General features: G+C 47.9%; 1 long non-coding RNA gene across 2 annotated transcripts; it reads left to right on the forward strand.

Annotated features, from left to right (window-relative positions):
- The first annotated feature begins 4,483 nt into the window (after window positions 1-4,483).
- On the forward strand, window positions 4,484-14,999 carry LOC110341598. Of its 2 annotated transcripts, none has more exons than XR_005878807.1 (3): window positions 4,484-5,150; window positions 5,687-5,774; window positions 12,282-14,999. It is a non-coding gene; the product is annotated as an uncharacterized LOC110341598 (long non-coding RNA). The 2 variants fall into 2 exon arrangements; XR_002383566.2 differs by lacking the exon at window positions 12,282-14,999 and adding an exon at window positions 6,845-9,293.
- Window positions 15,000-16,373: the final 1,374 nt, after the last annotated feature.

The following is a 16,373-nucleotide window of genomic DNA, read 5'->3' on the forward strand; positions in this document are numbered from 1 at the left end:
AAGTATTTTGAAAAATCTACAATATCAACTTCTTCAGGTCTTCCTCAAGGTGGTTTCAATGCAGGGCAAATTGTCCCCACAAACATGTACTTACCACCCCCTCAAGCCATCTTCCTTTCTTTCACCAGGACTGGGATGCTCAAAATAAAAATCAATCATTCGCTTTTTTCTTTTTTGACTTCCGACTTGTATATGAACACATAAAACACTCTAAGGTCAGCGCTGTCTTTTCTTTGGGGTAGGAAATGTTAGTTTGTGCTTACTTTTAATTGCTAGTTGCCTGTTTAGAGAATTCATTTTTACACACTTAGGAGACATTTCTTCATACCCAAGTCTGGTGGACAGCTTGCTGCTCTCTGTGTCTGTGCCTGCATGGTTAGTCATGACTTCATGAGATGCCCTGGTACCCTGTCAAGATGCGCCACGATGCGCCTTCCTCCTCACTAAGAGAGAGTCGTTTGCTGCATGCATCCACATCCTGGCTCTGCAACCCTGCTTGGACACGGGAGGGCAGGGCCGCCTCTTGATGGCTGATGCTGTAAGCACAGCCTCCTTAGGAGAAGGCCAGCCTGACTTTGAAAGGCAGGGGAGTGGGGAGGGGCCGGAGCATCTCAGAGCATTAAATAGCTTTCTGACTGAGAGAGCAATTAGTGATGTAAGTGTGTTCTTGAAAATGAGCTGCTTGGGGGCCCAGCTCACTTACGGATGCCATCATCCCCGCTAAAATATTCCATAAAGAGTTCGGCAGCTGGGGGGGGGGGGTCATCTTCAGAGGCCATACTTATTGGAATTCATAGACGGAGTTTTGTGTGGTAACTGTGAAATGAGGTGATGTTCTGGTCACTCAAAATGGCCATGACCTCCAGGGCTTTCTCTGAGGGGAAGTCAGCGGCATGTGTGCTGCAGACTTGTGGGTACTTGGGGTCATTTTAAGTTTGTACCCACTGCCACCATGATGTTACCCCTCCTTCATTATCAACAAGCAGACCATGCTATCAACAGAGCAAAGGATAGTGTGTACCTGCATGTGTTTTATTTTCTTGAAACAGAGTATTCTTCATGTAATTTATTTAACCTACCAAATTTCATGTCATATGCCCCGGAAGGCGACATATGGACACCAAACTTTGATAGGTATAGTCAGTGATTTCTTCCTTGGTTTATTTTCATAATGACTCTGCAAAGTTACAAACGTAAACTGAGATCAGATAGGGTTTTCTGCTTTTAAGAAAGGAAAATGTATTTTGATGAGGTACAGTCAGTTGCAGTTTTGATATGAGTTTAGCTTTGTAAATTGCATTTAAAGATTGTGTTTGTTTTTTACAATATAAGGAAGCTTAATGTATTTTCCAAAACTGTTGGTGATTTGACACTTTATATCTGAAAAAGTCTCCAGTAATTTTATTACGTAGAGAATAGAATGTATATAACTGTGGGTAACTATTTTTCTTAGAAGTTTCTAGTGGCCTTCTGAAAGACATTAAAAGAGACTTTTAAGTTTGATTTCTCATGTACTTTCAGAGTCCAAAGGTCAATAATTATCTATCATCAGTCTACCAAGGACTGCATCTAAGGAATCTCTACAAGCTCTGTCAGGGCCTCGCTACTCAGTATGGGTTTTGGGTGTTGCTATATTGAGTTAATATAGAGAATCATTATAGCGATGTATGACATGCTAGAATTTCCATCCTCCATCAAAAACTGTCTGACAGATGAGTAGGGCATGAGAATAGCTGTTATGCAGCCCTGAAGTTTGCAAAATGGGGTCCGGGCTTCAGATAGGCAAAGCTATGCCAGTTTTGAAGGCATCAATGTCACCTGCAGCATCCGTGGTTTTGATTGGTCGTCAGGGTCTTCCATGACAGTTGGTGTGAGCGGTGATATCAGTCTGAGCTCATAGCAAGGGGTGTGAGGGTGGTATTCATTATAGCAACAGCAGGTGTGGATGCCCAGCACACAGAGCTATCAGGTGTCTACTTGTTCAGGGACCGCTGTCCAGATTCCCCCGACACTGTGTGAGCCTCAGATCCGTGCACTTGCCCGGAAGATGTTGCGTGACTCCCTTGCGAGCATGATTTCTGCATCACACACTTCCTCCCTTCAAGCTAGAGACCGAAACTGAAAGGACACGCCTTGTGTTCACGCAGACTCTTGAGCTCAAGCAGCCAGGTTTTGGGAGGCCGCCTTGGGACAAGCAGCCAGGTTTTGGGAGGCCGCCTTGGGCGTTCTCTCCAGAATGTTGCCTGCTTCTCTGAAGCACCCAGCCTTGCAGAGTCAACACCACACCGCAGTCACCCGTGTTGGCTTCTCATCTTCAGGTCCTGCCTACCCTGATCCCCAAGCACGGTCTCTGTGGAATGGAAAGTGTGTGAGGCATCCGGCTCTCCTCGGCACGCTGCTTGGCCTATCAAATGCACCAGGTGAACTCCTGGGTAGATGATTTTATGTAAATTAGAGTAACATATTGTCCAGTGGGCCGGTGCACATTTCCTGGCAAGAGGTGGGATTGTGCCACCGTCTCACGCAGCAAAGGGCCGCTATTCTAGGGCCACCAAGGCCTTGGTGAAAGTTGGAGCCCTGCGGGTGCTCCATGCGGTGTGTGTGTACGTCGTGTTTTTCTCAGACTTCTGGATGCTTTCAGCAGCTCACACTTGTTTTGCTGCTGAGCCCTGCCTGGCTTACAGGTGAAATGTCACCGAGGCAGATGTGGTGACTCTGGGGCCCAGCTGTCTGGTCTAACCTCTGGCTCTTTCATTCATCATCTTGGGGATCATCCTCAGTTCCTTGTGCCTCCATTTTTGTCACCTCTAACCCAGGTGAAAACTTGGATTGCGAGCCATGTGTTCTGACATGGGCGCATGGGTTGACACAGAGGTCTTGCATGGTAACCCCGTTTTGTAGCTGCCGGAGAGAAGGTTGGTGAGGGTGAGTTCTGCCGGAGAGAAGGTTGGTAAGGATGAGTTCTGGGCAGGTCTCTTATTTCCCTCCACCGGTCAGAGATGAATCTTCACAGCTGTGTTTTTTACAGTAGAAACTCGAACAAAAATCATCCCCTCTTCCTGTTCTCCTAGGCAGCCTATTGACCTTGCCTCAGCTTGTTTTAGCTGTAAGCACGTTCAATGCAGTGCAGACCATGCCAGACCCGTAGGCTGAGAGGCACCGCACACTTCATGGGTCCTGCTCAGTATCCACAAAATAGACCGAGCTCACCTACTTTTGTTGCTGTGTTGTTCCTTTGGATGAGCTTTTATTTAGGGATTGAATTCAAATGCAGAAACTGACATAAAAAAAATCAAAGACATTACCAGCTAAAGAAGGAAAATGGCAGATCGCGAGCTATGGGGGTGGGGGTGTGCTGTGGTTACTCCGCGTAGCAGACCGGCCTTTATCTGGGTGGTCCCAGGAGGCAGGGAAGGGGAAAGGCTGCCAGAGTGGCTGACCATCCTCACTGCGAAACCGTCGTTATCTCCCACCGACGCATGCTTCAGATTGATACCAGATTAACAAATTGCCGAGATGAAACCAGGGTAATGTATCTCCGGTATAGCTCACAGAGGGGGGGGGGGATGGAGGAGAAGAGGAAAAGAAAGAAAAGCAAGGAAGAAGAAAGTTGCGGGCACACCAGGAACCAGGAAGAAAGTTGCAGGCACACTTGGCACCGTGGAGGCAGCTGGAGGGATAAGGAGGCCTCCTCTGACTTTTGTTAATTTGTAGTGGAGCTTGGGGACTGAGTACAGCTAAGACCTTATTCCTGGGTAGCTGGGGTCATCACAAGTGAAAGAAGGGGGACATGTGACAACTTACAGTCACAGCAGACTGGAGGGAAGAATGATGTAGCCAGAGAAAGATGTCCAGAGATTACCTGAGTGCTCTGGGCAGGTGTGGATGAGGCCCCAGCCGCCCTCAGGGCTGTGATGGTCTGTGTGAAGAAACAAGAGGTGGGCGAAAAGGTGAATGGCTTGAATGTGCCCTAAAACACAGCGACAGTGCGATAATACATGGTGTGTAGCTCAACAGGCACACCTGCTGTCCCCTGGCTGGATTCTAACAAATGGAGACTCCTAGGCCACTGGAGGCCATGTATATTAGGTAGTCGAGTGCCCAGGATAGACATGATCTCAAAAACACCCTCGGAGAGTCCCATAGGGCCCATTAAAAAGCAGCATTGATAAATCAAAGCCCTAGTGGACTAGCAGGCCTGAAACATCAGAAATGAAACGCCCTTGTGTGTGTGTGTGTATGTGCCTGTGTGAGTGTGTGCATGTGTGTGTGCATGCATGCCTGTGTGCATGTGTCACTGTGTGTGTGTCTGTGTATGTGTTCATGTACACATGCATGCATGCCTGTGTGTGTGTGTGCATGCCTGTGTGTGTGTGGCTGTGTGTGTGCATGCCTGTGTGTGTGCCTGTGTGTGTGTGTCTCTGTGTGTATGCTTGGCTGTGTGTGTGTGGCTGTGTGTGTGCCTCTGTGTGTGTGTGTGCATGCCTGTGTGTGAGTGCACACATGTGTGCGTGTTCATCTTCTGTGTTGTCCCATTGGAACCACCTACGTATCCATCCAGTTCGCACAAGCGTCCTTTCCAGCCTCTCATCTACAGGAGTAACTTGAGACATAAAGACAAGTTACAGAAGGCAAGTGTTCCTGGGGCACACAGTGTTCCCAATCGCAGTTTTACCTTTTTTTTTTTTTTGGTACTTTCTCTTTGTTTCACACAGACACATGCACAAACATACAAATACACACATAGACATATACACGTGCAAATACACACTAGCACACATGCACATGGGCACACACATGCGTGCACCACCTCTCCTGAACTGTCTTGGAGAAAGTTTTACATCATCTCATGCCTGAATTCTTCATTGGACATTCTTTTACACAACCACCCTACAGTTAAAATTCTCAGAAACTTTAACATTGATAAAAATAATTTATCTGGTCTATCATTTCTGTTCCAGGATCACTTCCCTCCAGCACGCCTCTAGGAGTCAAGGAGTAATTTAATTACCCCATCCCTTTAGCCTCTCTGTTTACCCCGAGATAACCTCCTTCAGGTTGCTGTTGTGTTCCAGGACACATTTTGAAGTCACCCACACCCCCCACTGCTGGCAAGCCATCTGAACTTTGGACATCTTGGATGTTTCCTGGTGAGCAGATTCAGGCGATGATACCCGTGATGAAATAGAACACCTGTCTTTGTGTGTCGCTCTCAGGAGCTATATCTGGGAAGACTCCACACCCCTCTCTGTTGATGTTAACATCAGTTAGCCAATCAAGGTGATCTTGAAATTTTTAAAATTGGCTTTACATCTAACAAACAATGACATGACATTTTAAGGTCACACAAACATTATGATTGTCATTCACTCCCCCTCGTATTTAGCATTTACTGGAGATTATTCTGGAATGATCTGTGTTATTTTTCCAACTCCACTTCCCTCCTGATCTCACCCATGGGCTTGGCCCCTCCCTTCTGTTCACTAACTCTTAGTTATTCATTGTTCTTCCCTCTGTTATTCTGGTGTCAACATTGCCCAGATCTGGCAACAGGAGCTCCTGTGAGTGGCTATCTTGTCCCTGTGACATAGTCTCATTTGTTTTGGGCACGTTTTTTGTAGCTCCTCGTATCTCTACCATGCATTAACCCTGGAATTTTTTTGTTTCTCTTGATTCTTTTGAATAGGCAATAGTCCTAAAACCAAGGTCTGGACACAGTCCTCTCTATGCATCCCTGGAAGACGTATCCCAAGATCTCCAATGGATGCCAAGAGGTATGCATAATATCAAATCCCAGACATACAATTGGCCTTCCAGCCAAGACAGTTAATAAAGGACCTGTGGGCAGGTGGCTTATGCAAGATGGACACACTGGATTAAAGCATGCTCCTTCGTTGGTGGACAGAAGAGGGGGACACAAAATCTCATTAGGCTACTCTATGCGTCCTAAGATGTGAATTATTCATTTCCAGAACTCTGCATCCAGTATTTCCAGACTATAGCTGATCAGAGCTAACAGAAATAGTGGGAAGTAAAGAGAAGGTCTAGGTGGGACTGACGGGTCTGGGTAGGGTTGCTGTTTGTGAAACAAAATGTCTTTGCTTCTTTGCTCATTTAGTAGGCAAATTGTGTGTGTGTCTGTCTGTCTGTCTGTCTGTCTGTCTCTGTGTGTGTCATACCAGCAATGAGGTATGCGTGCATTCCTGTGTAAGCACACTTGTTTTAGAAACCCACGCTTGCCTCTGCAGAGTTCTCCCTTACCTCCCTCCAGGACATGCTTGTAAGACGTTTCCCACAGTGAAAACTCTGGCCCCGCCCCCTCCTGCCCCCAACCTCCGTGTACACAGTCCTTCCAGGATGTCTAACTCAGTTAAACAGTGTCCTTGTCTGACCCCGCCCCCACCCCCCGGCTAGTGCTGCACTCACCACAAGACATTAACCTAGTAAGTTCTTCCCAAACTGAGGTCACGACCATCAGTTACATACCTCTCTCTTCCTCCTCTCTCCCACTTCCTTCTCTGTCTCCCTTTACCATGGTTCGACACTCACTTCAGATAGAATTCCACTCCTTCTGTCCCCACTCTGCCTGTGACCTGAGCACCCACCCCCCCTCACACACACACAAATATACACTCCCTGTTCTGGCTGCTCCTGTTTTATTTCTGAATGTGAGCTCCATCAGCGTGTCTTTCGAAATCAAAATATAACAGGGGGTTTACTTATGAGAGCATTCTCTTGCTTCCTTGTCTTGTCCCCTGGGAGGTAATCCAATATGACCGCTTCCTGATATTTCTCTTTCACCCCTGTGTCAACGTTTCCTTCTCCCCTTCCTTCCCTCCCACAGGAAAAGCAGCAAACACCAGTGTGTCTCTGCCCTGTGCCTCTCAGCCACCCCAGCCACTGGGCCAAGGAATTCCCATCCCTCCATGCCGAATGTGGTCATTTCAAAGGGTCTGTTTCTCTTATCTTTTACTGCAAAAGTGCTGGCTGTGGAATACATTTAGTTTTCCTCTTCTTATCCACTATAAATTTAAACGGGTGCTCAGAGGTGGGAAACAAACCCTCAAATAGATACGTTGGCACGGATGGCATCGAGCCAAAGCTGAGCAAGTTATTTTTTGGAGCACAATAAGCATTTCTCATACTTTCTGTGTCTAGACGCTCTGCTCGGCTGTGGCCTCCCCTTTGTTGTCTCAATGTTTTCTCTACCAACGGTCTACCCAATCTGGGCCCCACCTCTCAACACCTTCTGGAGAAGCCTTCGTGATAAACCAAGCGCATCTTCGTCTAGATAGTACACTGGTCATCTGGGTTGTACTCTGGCCTCTAGGTTCTTAAGGCAAAGGCCCAATTTCGGTTTTATACAACACTCCCAACCATGGTTTTATACAACACTCCCAACCATGGTTTTATACAACACTCCCAACCATGGTTTAATACAACACTCCCAACCATGGTTTAATACAACACTCCCAACCATGGTTTTATACAACACTCCCAACCATGGTTTAATACAACACTCCCAACCATGGTTTAATACAACACTCCCAACCATGGTTTTATACAACACTCCCAACCATGGTTTAATACAACACTCCCAACCATGGTTTAATACAACACTCCCAACCATGGTTTTATACAACACTCCCAACCATGGTTTAATACAACACTCCCAACCATGGTTTTATACAACACTCCCAACCATGGTTTAATACAACACTCCCAACCATGGTTTTATACAACACTCCCAACCATGGTTTTATACAACACTCCCAACCATGGTTTTATACAACACTCCCAACCATGGTTTTATACAACACTCCCAACCATGGTTTTATACAACACTCCCAACCATGGTTTTATACAACACTCCCAACCATGGTTTTATACAACACTCCCAACCATGTAAGCCCAAAGCCTCGTAGACGTGTTGGCTTTAAAGGCATGTAACGACAGTGCAGGACTGGGTGCCTAAAGATTGTCCTTGAAGGTGACTCACAGAAGAGTAAGGCATGAAGCTCCCAGGGAGTGTAGGAGAAAGGAGAAGGTCCCCAAATGTGACATCTCCCCCTGGACAACGTGTCTGTGCACCCCACAGGATGCCATGGATGTATCTCTAATTCACGCAGTGGCTGAGTATTGGGCTCAGGAATCAGAGTCTGTGGAAAACACGTTACCTCCACATAGACTTTACTTCTCTGCCTCAATTTCATATATGAAATATTCTCTCTCCAGAGGTGGTTGTGTGGGAGTGTAATCCCGGTGATGACGTTTGGAGAGGCAGGAGGCTCCCTGGGGGCTCTGGGAGCTCATTCTCATCTGCCAGCTTCAGGCAGCGAGAGGCCTCACTCACAAAACTAAGTCGATGGCACCTAAGGACGAACGGACGTCCAGTTATCCTTTGACCTCCATACAATGCACCCATGCACATGTATCCGCACATATGCACGGGCAGCATACATGTACACTCTCTCTCTCTCTCTCTCTCTCTCTCTCTCTCTCTCTCTCTCTCTCTCTTTCTCTCATATACACACACACAAATAAGAATCATTTATCTCATACTTACTATCCAACGCACAGTAAGAGACAGGAATCCCCACCCCCACTCCCGACACATGTATTTTTACACCCAGACAGCTTTCCCCGGCCAATCCTGAGATATCTCCTGTGAAATAATAAGTGAAAATGCATCTGTGAGGATTACGCAAGCTCAGGCAGGACAGCGCCTGCACGCACGGTGTTGTAAAACAGGACCACGTGCCCCTTCAGCTGGAGAGCCCTGGCTCAGCGAGCTTCTCCCCACAGGAACCTCGGCCGTGAGCTCTGGGTCCTTACCACGGTGTGTGTGCAGTCTCGTTTGTCTTTACACGGTCTGGGCTCCCATCCCACCCTTCAGCAAGCTGAGACGAAGCTGATGATGGTGGGCACACTCTATAAATACGGAGAAGGGAGCGGGGAGAAGGCACCGGGCGTGAGCGGCGGCAGCAGCGGTAGTGGGGACAGCGGTGACAGTAGACGCGGTGTTGCTCTACCAAAGCATCCGAGACTGGGGAAGGTGTAGAGAAAGAAGGCACAGCGGCCCCCGGTTTTGATGGACGAAGAACACGGCATGGGGGAGGGCCAGCTGGAGCTGATTCGTGAGGAACTCTGTGGGCATGATGTTTAATCAGATGTGGGGCACAGTGTGCGTGGCAGGAGACAGGGTGGCCGGTGCTTTGATTTAAAATATTTTAAAGTAATTATAAGTACTGGATGTAGAAGTAACCGCAATGCATTGCAAACATTCTTTTCAACTCCTGTGTGTTTTCTTGTGTGTGTGTATGTGTGTGTGTGTGTGTGTGTGTGTGTGTGTGGTAGCGATTTTTTTCAGCAGTCAAAGTCCAACTTCCAAACACCTCCTCTTAAATGCCCTTGTGGATAAATGAATGTTAACCCTCCAGTTTTAAACTGATCACTCTGGAGGCTGGGGAGCTGCTGGGTGTTGAGAGTGCACACCGCTCTCCTGGAGCAAGAGTTCCCCGCGCCCACCCTGGGAAGCTCACACTCTCTGTAACTCCAACTCCAGGGGGTGCCATGGACACCGGCACTCACGTATGCACACTCACACACAGACACACACCCGCACAGACAATTGAAACTAATGTAGGTCTTCCTCTGAAAGATCACCAGGTAGCCAGCCAAGATGAGTTCCCGATCTTGGTTCCTTTAAACAATTCCTCTCACAAACAGTGTTTAAGTGGAAACATTTTACGTTGATTTAGGGCACTGGAGAACTTAGTCCAAACAAAACAAAACAAAAAACAAAAAGGGAAAGAAAACGGGAGGCATAAAGAGGTTTGCCTCCTGGACGATTCTAGATCCCAATTAGTGAACAGTGTTAACAGACACACCTGGCAAGTGGGTTAAGGTTTTGGGGTACAAGAGATGCTGGAAGGAATACAGGGACTAGCCAATGGTGTCACATCCCATTAGAAAAGAAGGTGCGTGTAAGTTAGGAGCACAGTGTGGGCTCCTGTGCTGTGGGGCCCCACCCGTCTTGATAATTAGCTCTGCACATTGCTGGGGGAAACACCCTTTGCTGGGAGCACAGTGGGCCTCGCTGGGGCTCATCCCGGGGTGGATGCTGCCGCGTCTAAGCAGTTGATGACGTCTGTCTTCTCAGCGCTGGGCCAGCGTGGCTGCAGTCGCTTGTAGCAATTAGTCTCTGTTGTGTGCAAAGCCCCTCGTGTTGACTGAACCAATTAAAAGATCAATTAGTGCAGTGCAAGCGCTCGGAGAGGTGGCTCAGTGTGACAGGGACTCCGATCTCCGTCTGTGTAGAGAGAGCCGCAATCAGAACCATCGTTTGGGAAGACGGATTATTCGTTCCTAATCCTTTGGTTTTTAAAATGTCTGGACATTGGCAACTGTGTCGTGGAAGCAGTTAGTCAGTGGACCAACTCGACAAGGGGGCTTTCTTTTATCAAAATGTATTTTATTTTTGACTGTGTATGTGTGTCTGTGGGCGGGTGCGTCTGTGCATACGAGGGTGGGTGCTCGCAGAGGCAGGGGGCATCCCATCCTCCTGGAATTAGACTTACTTGTGGGTTTGGAACCAGACTCACATCTTCCAAAGGGGCAGAACTCACTTAAGCGCTGATCCGTCTATTTATAATGATTAAATAACAGCAATTAGATAAAAGTGATAAAATAACATTGAATTTGTAGATAGTTGGTATTTTGTCCAGAATGGTTATTTTTTTCTCCATGTTTTATCACTTTGGACTTTTTATTTTTATGTTAAAAGGCGAAGGATTCAAGCCTCAGTTGTTCTAAGTTTTTCCTTCTCAGCATGTGAATGGTCTTGACAGTGTAGGTATTTTACCACTGCAGACTCCTAGAGCTGGCTCTGAGTTGTCACTGATGGCCCAAGAGCCAAGGCGGGCAATGGGGTCACAAGCACGTGTCTCAGTTGTGACTGATGTCTCAATCTCCTTTTCTTCATCGCTGGTGATTGAATGGGAGCCTTGTGCATGCTGGGCAAACATTCTTCCATTAAATCACATCATCATATCCCTGGCTGTTTGGGACTGGATTGTGAAGGCTGCCTTGACTTGGTGTATAGAAGATCTAACCCCTAGTCCCTCAGAATCTGCCCTTCATTGGAAAAGTGGGCATATTCTCTCTTCCTCCCTCCACCTCTCCCTCCCTCTCTCTCTCTCTCTCCCTCCACCTCTCCCTCCCTCTTCCTCCCCTCTCTGCTCTGTCATCTCAAGTCAAGATGGGGACAGAGTTAAGTGAAGCGTCTAGAATGCAAGAAACACCAAAGGCAGCCAGCAGAAATTTCCAGAGTCTAAGAAAGGTCTGGGGCAGACTCGTCTCAGAACCTCACAAGGAACAAATCCTGCTACAACACAGGCTTGCTCTTAAGACACTCAACACTGGTCCTTTCTAAGATCCACTCCAGGGAATAAGTTCAGGGACAGAAATTTCTTTGTACATTTTCCTGCCCAACAACCCAGAATGCTACACTGCAGTTATCTGCTTAGCAAGATAAATAATAGCAATTCAGTGGTTGGAAAGCTGACCCCTAAACTACTGTAGAATCGTACAAACCAAGAGAACCCAGAAGCATTTCTTTGCAGTCCTGTTATGGAATACATAACGTGTGTTTTCAGAAGTCGTGATTGACAACTCCACTTGTTTACAAGTAGGAGGTCCCCACCCACCAGCTCTCACCACTTATAAAACCGAGTATTATTTGAAGGCCTCTGAAGATATCTAATAAAACTGCTAAAAGAGTCGTTTGATCTCTGGGCAGCTCCGAGGACAGATACAGCTCCGTTCTTTCTGGAAAACGCTTTGTTCTTTCAACTGCACTTAAGGAGGCACCAGAACAGCGTCTAATACAGAGGCTTTCCGACGCTGTAGAACAAAGTCAACCCAGGTCCTTATCACGTGAAACTGCACAGGGATAATCTTCTAGAAGACAGAAATAATTCTCCATAATGCACTTGGCAATACTTTGATCTTTTGTGCATTTTTTCCTTAATAGATGGATGTTATAAACCTAGCTGTACTTGTGGAGGGGTTAGCTCAGTGAAGCGACGGCAATGTTACTAGAGCCTGAAGATTATGTTTTGAATATAAGTTATTGAGAGGACCGGCATGATTTTACAAGTTCCTGAAAAATGCGAGATTACATTCCAGTGCTCCCCCCCACCCACACACCATTCCAGTGTTAATGCCAAAGATTTGCTGTCCTGTATTTAATTTTCTCCTGTTTTACTAACTGTTCACAGACTTTAGAAGAGCCTTTGAAATGTCCGTCTTCCACCGAGAACAGCAACATGCAGGCGAAACGCTTCCATGCTCCCACGATATCTCTCACTTCCCCGTCTCTCGCTCACTCCCACTCTGCGTTAGACTGGGGGAGGGCAGAGGAGAAGAGAGCAGGGGAACTGTAATCCCAGGATAGAGATCTAAGACCCCTTTGATGCAAGGGGAGCCACCAAAGAACGCATCACAAGGGAAGGTTGCCATCAGATTCCGAGTCTTGTTAAGGCCATGGTGGGAGCTGCTTCAAGTGGCATGGGAAGCTGGGAAAGACACATGCTGGCCCTGTGGCTAGAGCGGATGGAGGAACACCTCTAACAAGATGTGTGAACCCCGAGTCCCACGTGTTGGCCGTTGCAGTGCTAAGCCTCGGACTGCGTGGCCGCCTGACTCGTAGCTTTGAAAACACAGTGGCCGGTGCTGTTCGTGAGGCCTAAAAAAGAGAACCAAGTGTCATTATTCAGCCCTGGCCTTTCCCATCCGAAGTCTTTTTCTAGTCCATTTGAAGAATTCCAGGACGAGAATCAGGGTCGAGGCGGATTCTTCCACACCTGTAGAATGAGGTGTCCTCCATGTGTGCGATCTGCCCAGACAATCTGAGGTTGCCCAGTGTGTGGCCCAACTGCATCCTGGATATGCCAGCCAGTGTTTGCTTCACAGGGGTGGCCTCCTGCACTGTGGACATCTGTCCCCTTCAGGACTGGTTGAGGGAAGGGGTGTGCTCCCTCTCGGAATGAGGACAACGCCGAGGCATCAGAGAGGAGCTTGGACCGTACCATGGGAGTGCTCTGCCACCAAACACTGGACGGAGGCCAGGAGGATCGCCTGACCCGCCTGATCACTGATGGGACAGCACTGCCATCTGCCAGGTGTGCAGACACACTTCACACGGGAGCCAATAGGTGGCAGAGTGATCTTTTCTAGACCTCACGGTGGAAATCGCTACAGGGTCTGTAGCAGGGCTTCAGCAACTGAGTGTCTTGGCTTGCAACACCACCGCCTCTCCCCCCCCCCCCCCAGTTAAAGTTCTTCCCATAGTCCAGCCATTCAGACAGGTTAGTGCTTAAGTTTGTAAAAATATTTACAGGCAGCTGAAATAGCAGGATGCAGAACAATTAGCCAGAATACCCACAGACACACATCTATTGCCTTAAGTTGTGCCTTCTTGTGTTTAGAGATTTTGTTTTTTTCCTTTGTTTGTTTTGTGTTTTTAGGACATTTCCTTTTCTGTTGACATGTAGAGGTGAACATGAAAACCACGGCAGTATGACATCCCTCATGACAGTACAGCAGAGTCATAGTGGAGGACTGAGCTGGAGGTCAGTGTCCACAGTCAAACCCCTGTGAGTGGTCCACACACATGCTAGGGAGGGACCTGAGAAGTGAGTCTCCTTAAAAGACTAAAAATAGAACTGAGAGCTGATATCAGGTTAGGAATTCCCTGTTATCAGTCTCACTTTCGCATGCTGCTGACTTATTATTGTTGTCCTTCATTAAAAAATGATACAAGCATAATAACTCCAGCAGCTGCACAGAGAGAAAGCACACACACACACACACACACACACACACACACACATGGAAATTGGGAAGGCAGTTCCAGAGTGACCTCCGGAGTCTTTATGGCTGTCATGCATTTGTTATGTCTCAGGTAGACTCTGGGATTGTTTGCCTAAGGCATGGGGGTCCTCTCTGGCTCCACCCTTGGCTCTGATCCCGTTGAGACAAGGGGCTGGTGAGATGGCCCGTGGGGAAAGGCACTTGCTGCCATGTCTGGCCACCCACATTCCAACCCAGTGACATACAAGGTAAAATGAGAGGCTGACTCCCTCTGTTGTCCTCGGATGGCCACATGGCATTGTGGTTCATGGGTGCCCACACACACACACACACACACACACACACACGTACATAGTGCACACGCAATAAATAAATAAACAGATAAATAAATAAACAAATGCAGCAGAACGAGGGTGGTGGTTGCCTTGCGTATATCATTAAGGATTACCAAAAACCAAACTTAAAACAAAAACAAAAGCAAAAAAACACCCCACAAAACAAACACTCTGGATAAACAAAATAAACACTAAATGAATGCAGATAATAAATTTTTAAAGACTAAGTGGAACGGAATGAAGGAGACCCCATCATGATTAAAAGTTCATAAGTCTAAGGAAGAATGAAGCCGTAAACAATCTGAGGCAAAAGGAAGAATGAAGGACCACCCTAGGGCCATGGCTTCCACCCTCCACACAATGGAAAACTATGCTGTCCTGAAAAATGAGTATAAGACCATCTCAAACACGCTGGTGTTTCCTCTGAGGACTTCGGTTCTTTTTAAAAGCACCATGGTGTAAGAGATTTGTCGCTCCTTCTGTCTGCTCTCCTGGCAGGCCTCACGCTCCAGGTTGTGTGGTGGGCCGCCAAGCCACAGCACTATATGGTGCGGCTGAGACATGTTCAGATACACCAGAGGATTCTTCTCAGAGATCCAGAGTCCCGACTCTGATTTAAGCAGATTACAGAACCCCGTGATCACTACAGAGTAGCAAAAAGGGGTCCTACCTTCCTCCCTGCCTTCTGTCACAAGGAACAGCCTTTATTGTTTTGTATGTGTGTTGTATGCATATGTGTACACATATTCCCTTGTGTCTGGACATCCATGTGTGCACAATGAATATGGATGGGTGTATGTGTGTGTGTGTGTCTGTCTGTCTGTCTGTGTGTGTGCATGCATGTGTGTGTCTCTGTGTGTATGTGAATGTGTGTGTGCATGTCTGTGTGCGTGTCTGTGTGTGTCTGTGTGTGTCTGTGTGTGTGTCTGTGTGTGTGTCTGTGTGTGTGTCTGTGTGTGTGTCTGTGTGTCTCTGTGTGTCTGTGTGTGTGTCTGTGTGTCTCTGTGTGTGTGTCTGTGTGTATGTTTGTGTGTGTCTGTGTGTGTGTCTGTATGTGTGCCTCTGTGTGTGCCTCTGTGTGTGTGTGTCTATGTGTGTGCATGTTCCCACTTTATTTACCACAGCCGGTCTCTTCGGTGAACCAGGAAGTTGTCAATTTGGCTAGTCTAGCTGGTGTACTTGCTCCTGGCAATCCCCTGCCTCCGTCTCCCGAGTGCTGGGGTTGCACACAGGCTGCCTTGCCATCCCGGCATCTACGTGGTGAGGGGCATCTGAACTCCAGGCTGCATGTCCACACGATAAGCACTTTTCCTACTGAGCCATCGCCCCAGCCTGGGACACGCAGCCTTCAGAGTCCAATCCCCTCTTTCCAGTTTCTACCTGGATGCCTGGAGACGGTCTCCACCTCCTACAAAGTCAGGCAAGTGGACTCTGCGCTCCCGAGAAGCGTCTTCTTGGTCAAGCTGCTCTCAGAGGTGTGGACCTCTCCACACTTCCGTGTGGTTCTCTCTAAGCTGCCTGCTACGGGGAAGGTTTTCGTAGGTTTCTTTTACCCAGCCATTGAATATGTGGTAACCGCAATGCCAGAGGCTGGAGTCTGAGTGTGGGTAATACTGGAAGACAGACAGTGTTAACAGAAAGTGCCACCCCGGGGTCACCGGGCAGCCAGCAGCCCTGGCTTCAGCTCCTTCACCTCAAGTCAGGTTCATGCGCTTTTCATTCCTGAGAAGAAGGAAGGCAAATGTCAGACAGGAGTGCTAACTACCCACAGCTCTTTGGAGTTATCCTCTGAACGGCAAGCGCACTTGGCGGCAGCCACGTTTCCTTGTTTGTTGGGCCACAGAACAATAACCCACTTGTTACAGCATTTAAATAAAACAGGCTGGTTTTGGAAAGATTCAAGGAAAGACCTTCGGACCCGAGGAACATTGTAGAAGATGGGTGGAGAGATCCCAAGAGCCAGGTGTTGAGAACAGCTGGAGACGGTGCCTTTCGCACACACGGAGGCGCACACCAGCTGTGGTCCTCTGTCTAGGACCTGCACCAGACCAAGGCAGGCAGTCTTCTACCGCGGATGGCCGAGGGGTTCATGTGCCCCCCCACCCCTAGCAAAAGCCTTCTACCTCGGATGGCGGAGGGGCTCATGCGCCCTCACCCCTAGCA

The sequence above is a fragment of the Mesocricetus auratus genome, unplaced genomic scaffold (genome assembly GCF_017639785.1).
Source record: "Mesocricetus auratus isolate SY011 unplaced genomic scaffold, BCM_Maur_2.0 Super-Scaffold_100008, whole genome shotgun sequence".
Classification (NCBI taxonomy): Eukaryota; Metazoa; Chordata; class Mammalia; order Rodentia; family Cricetidae; genus Mesocricetus; species Mesocricetus auratus.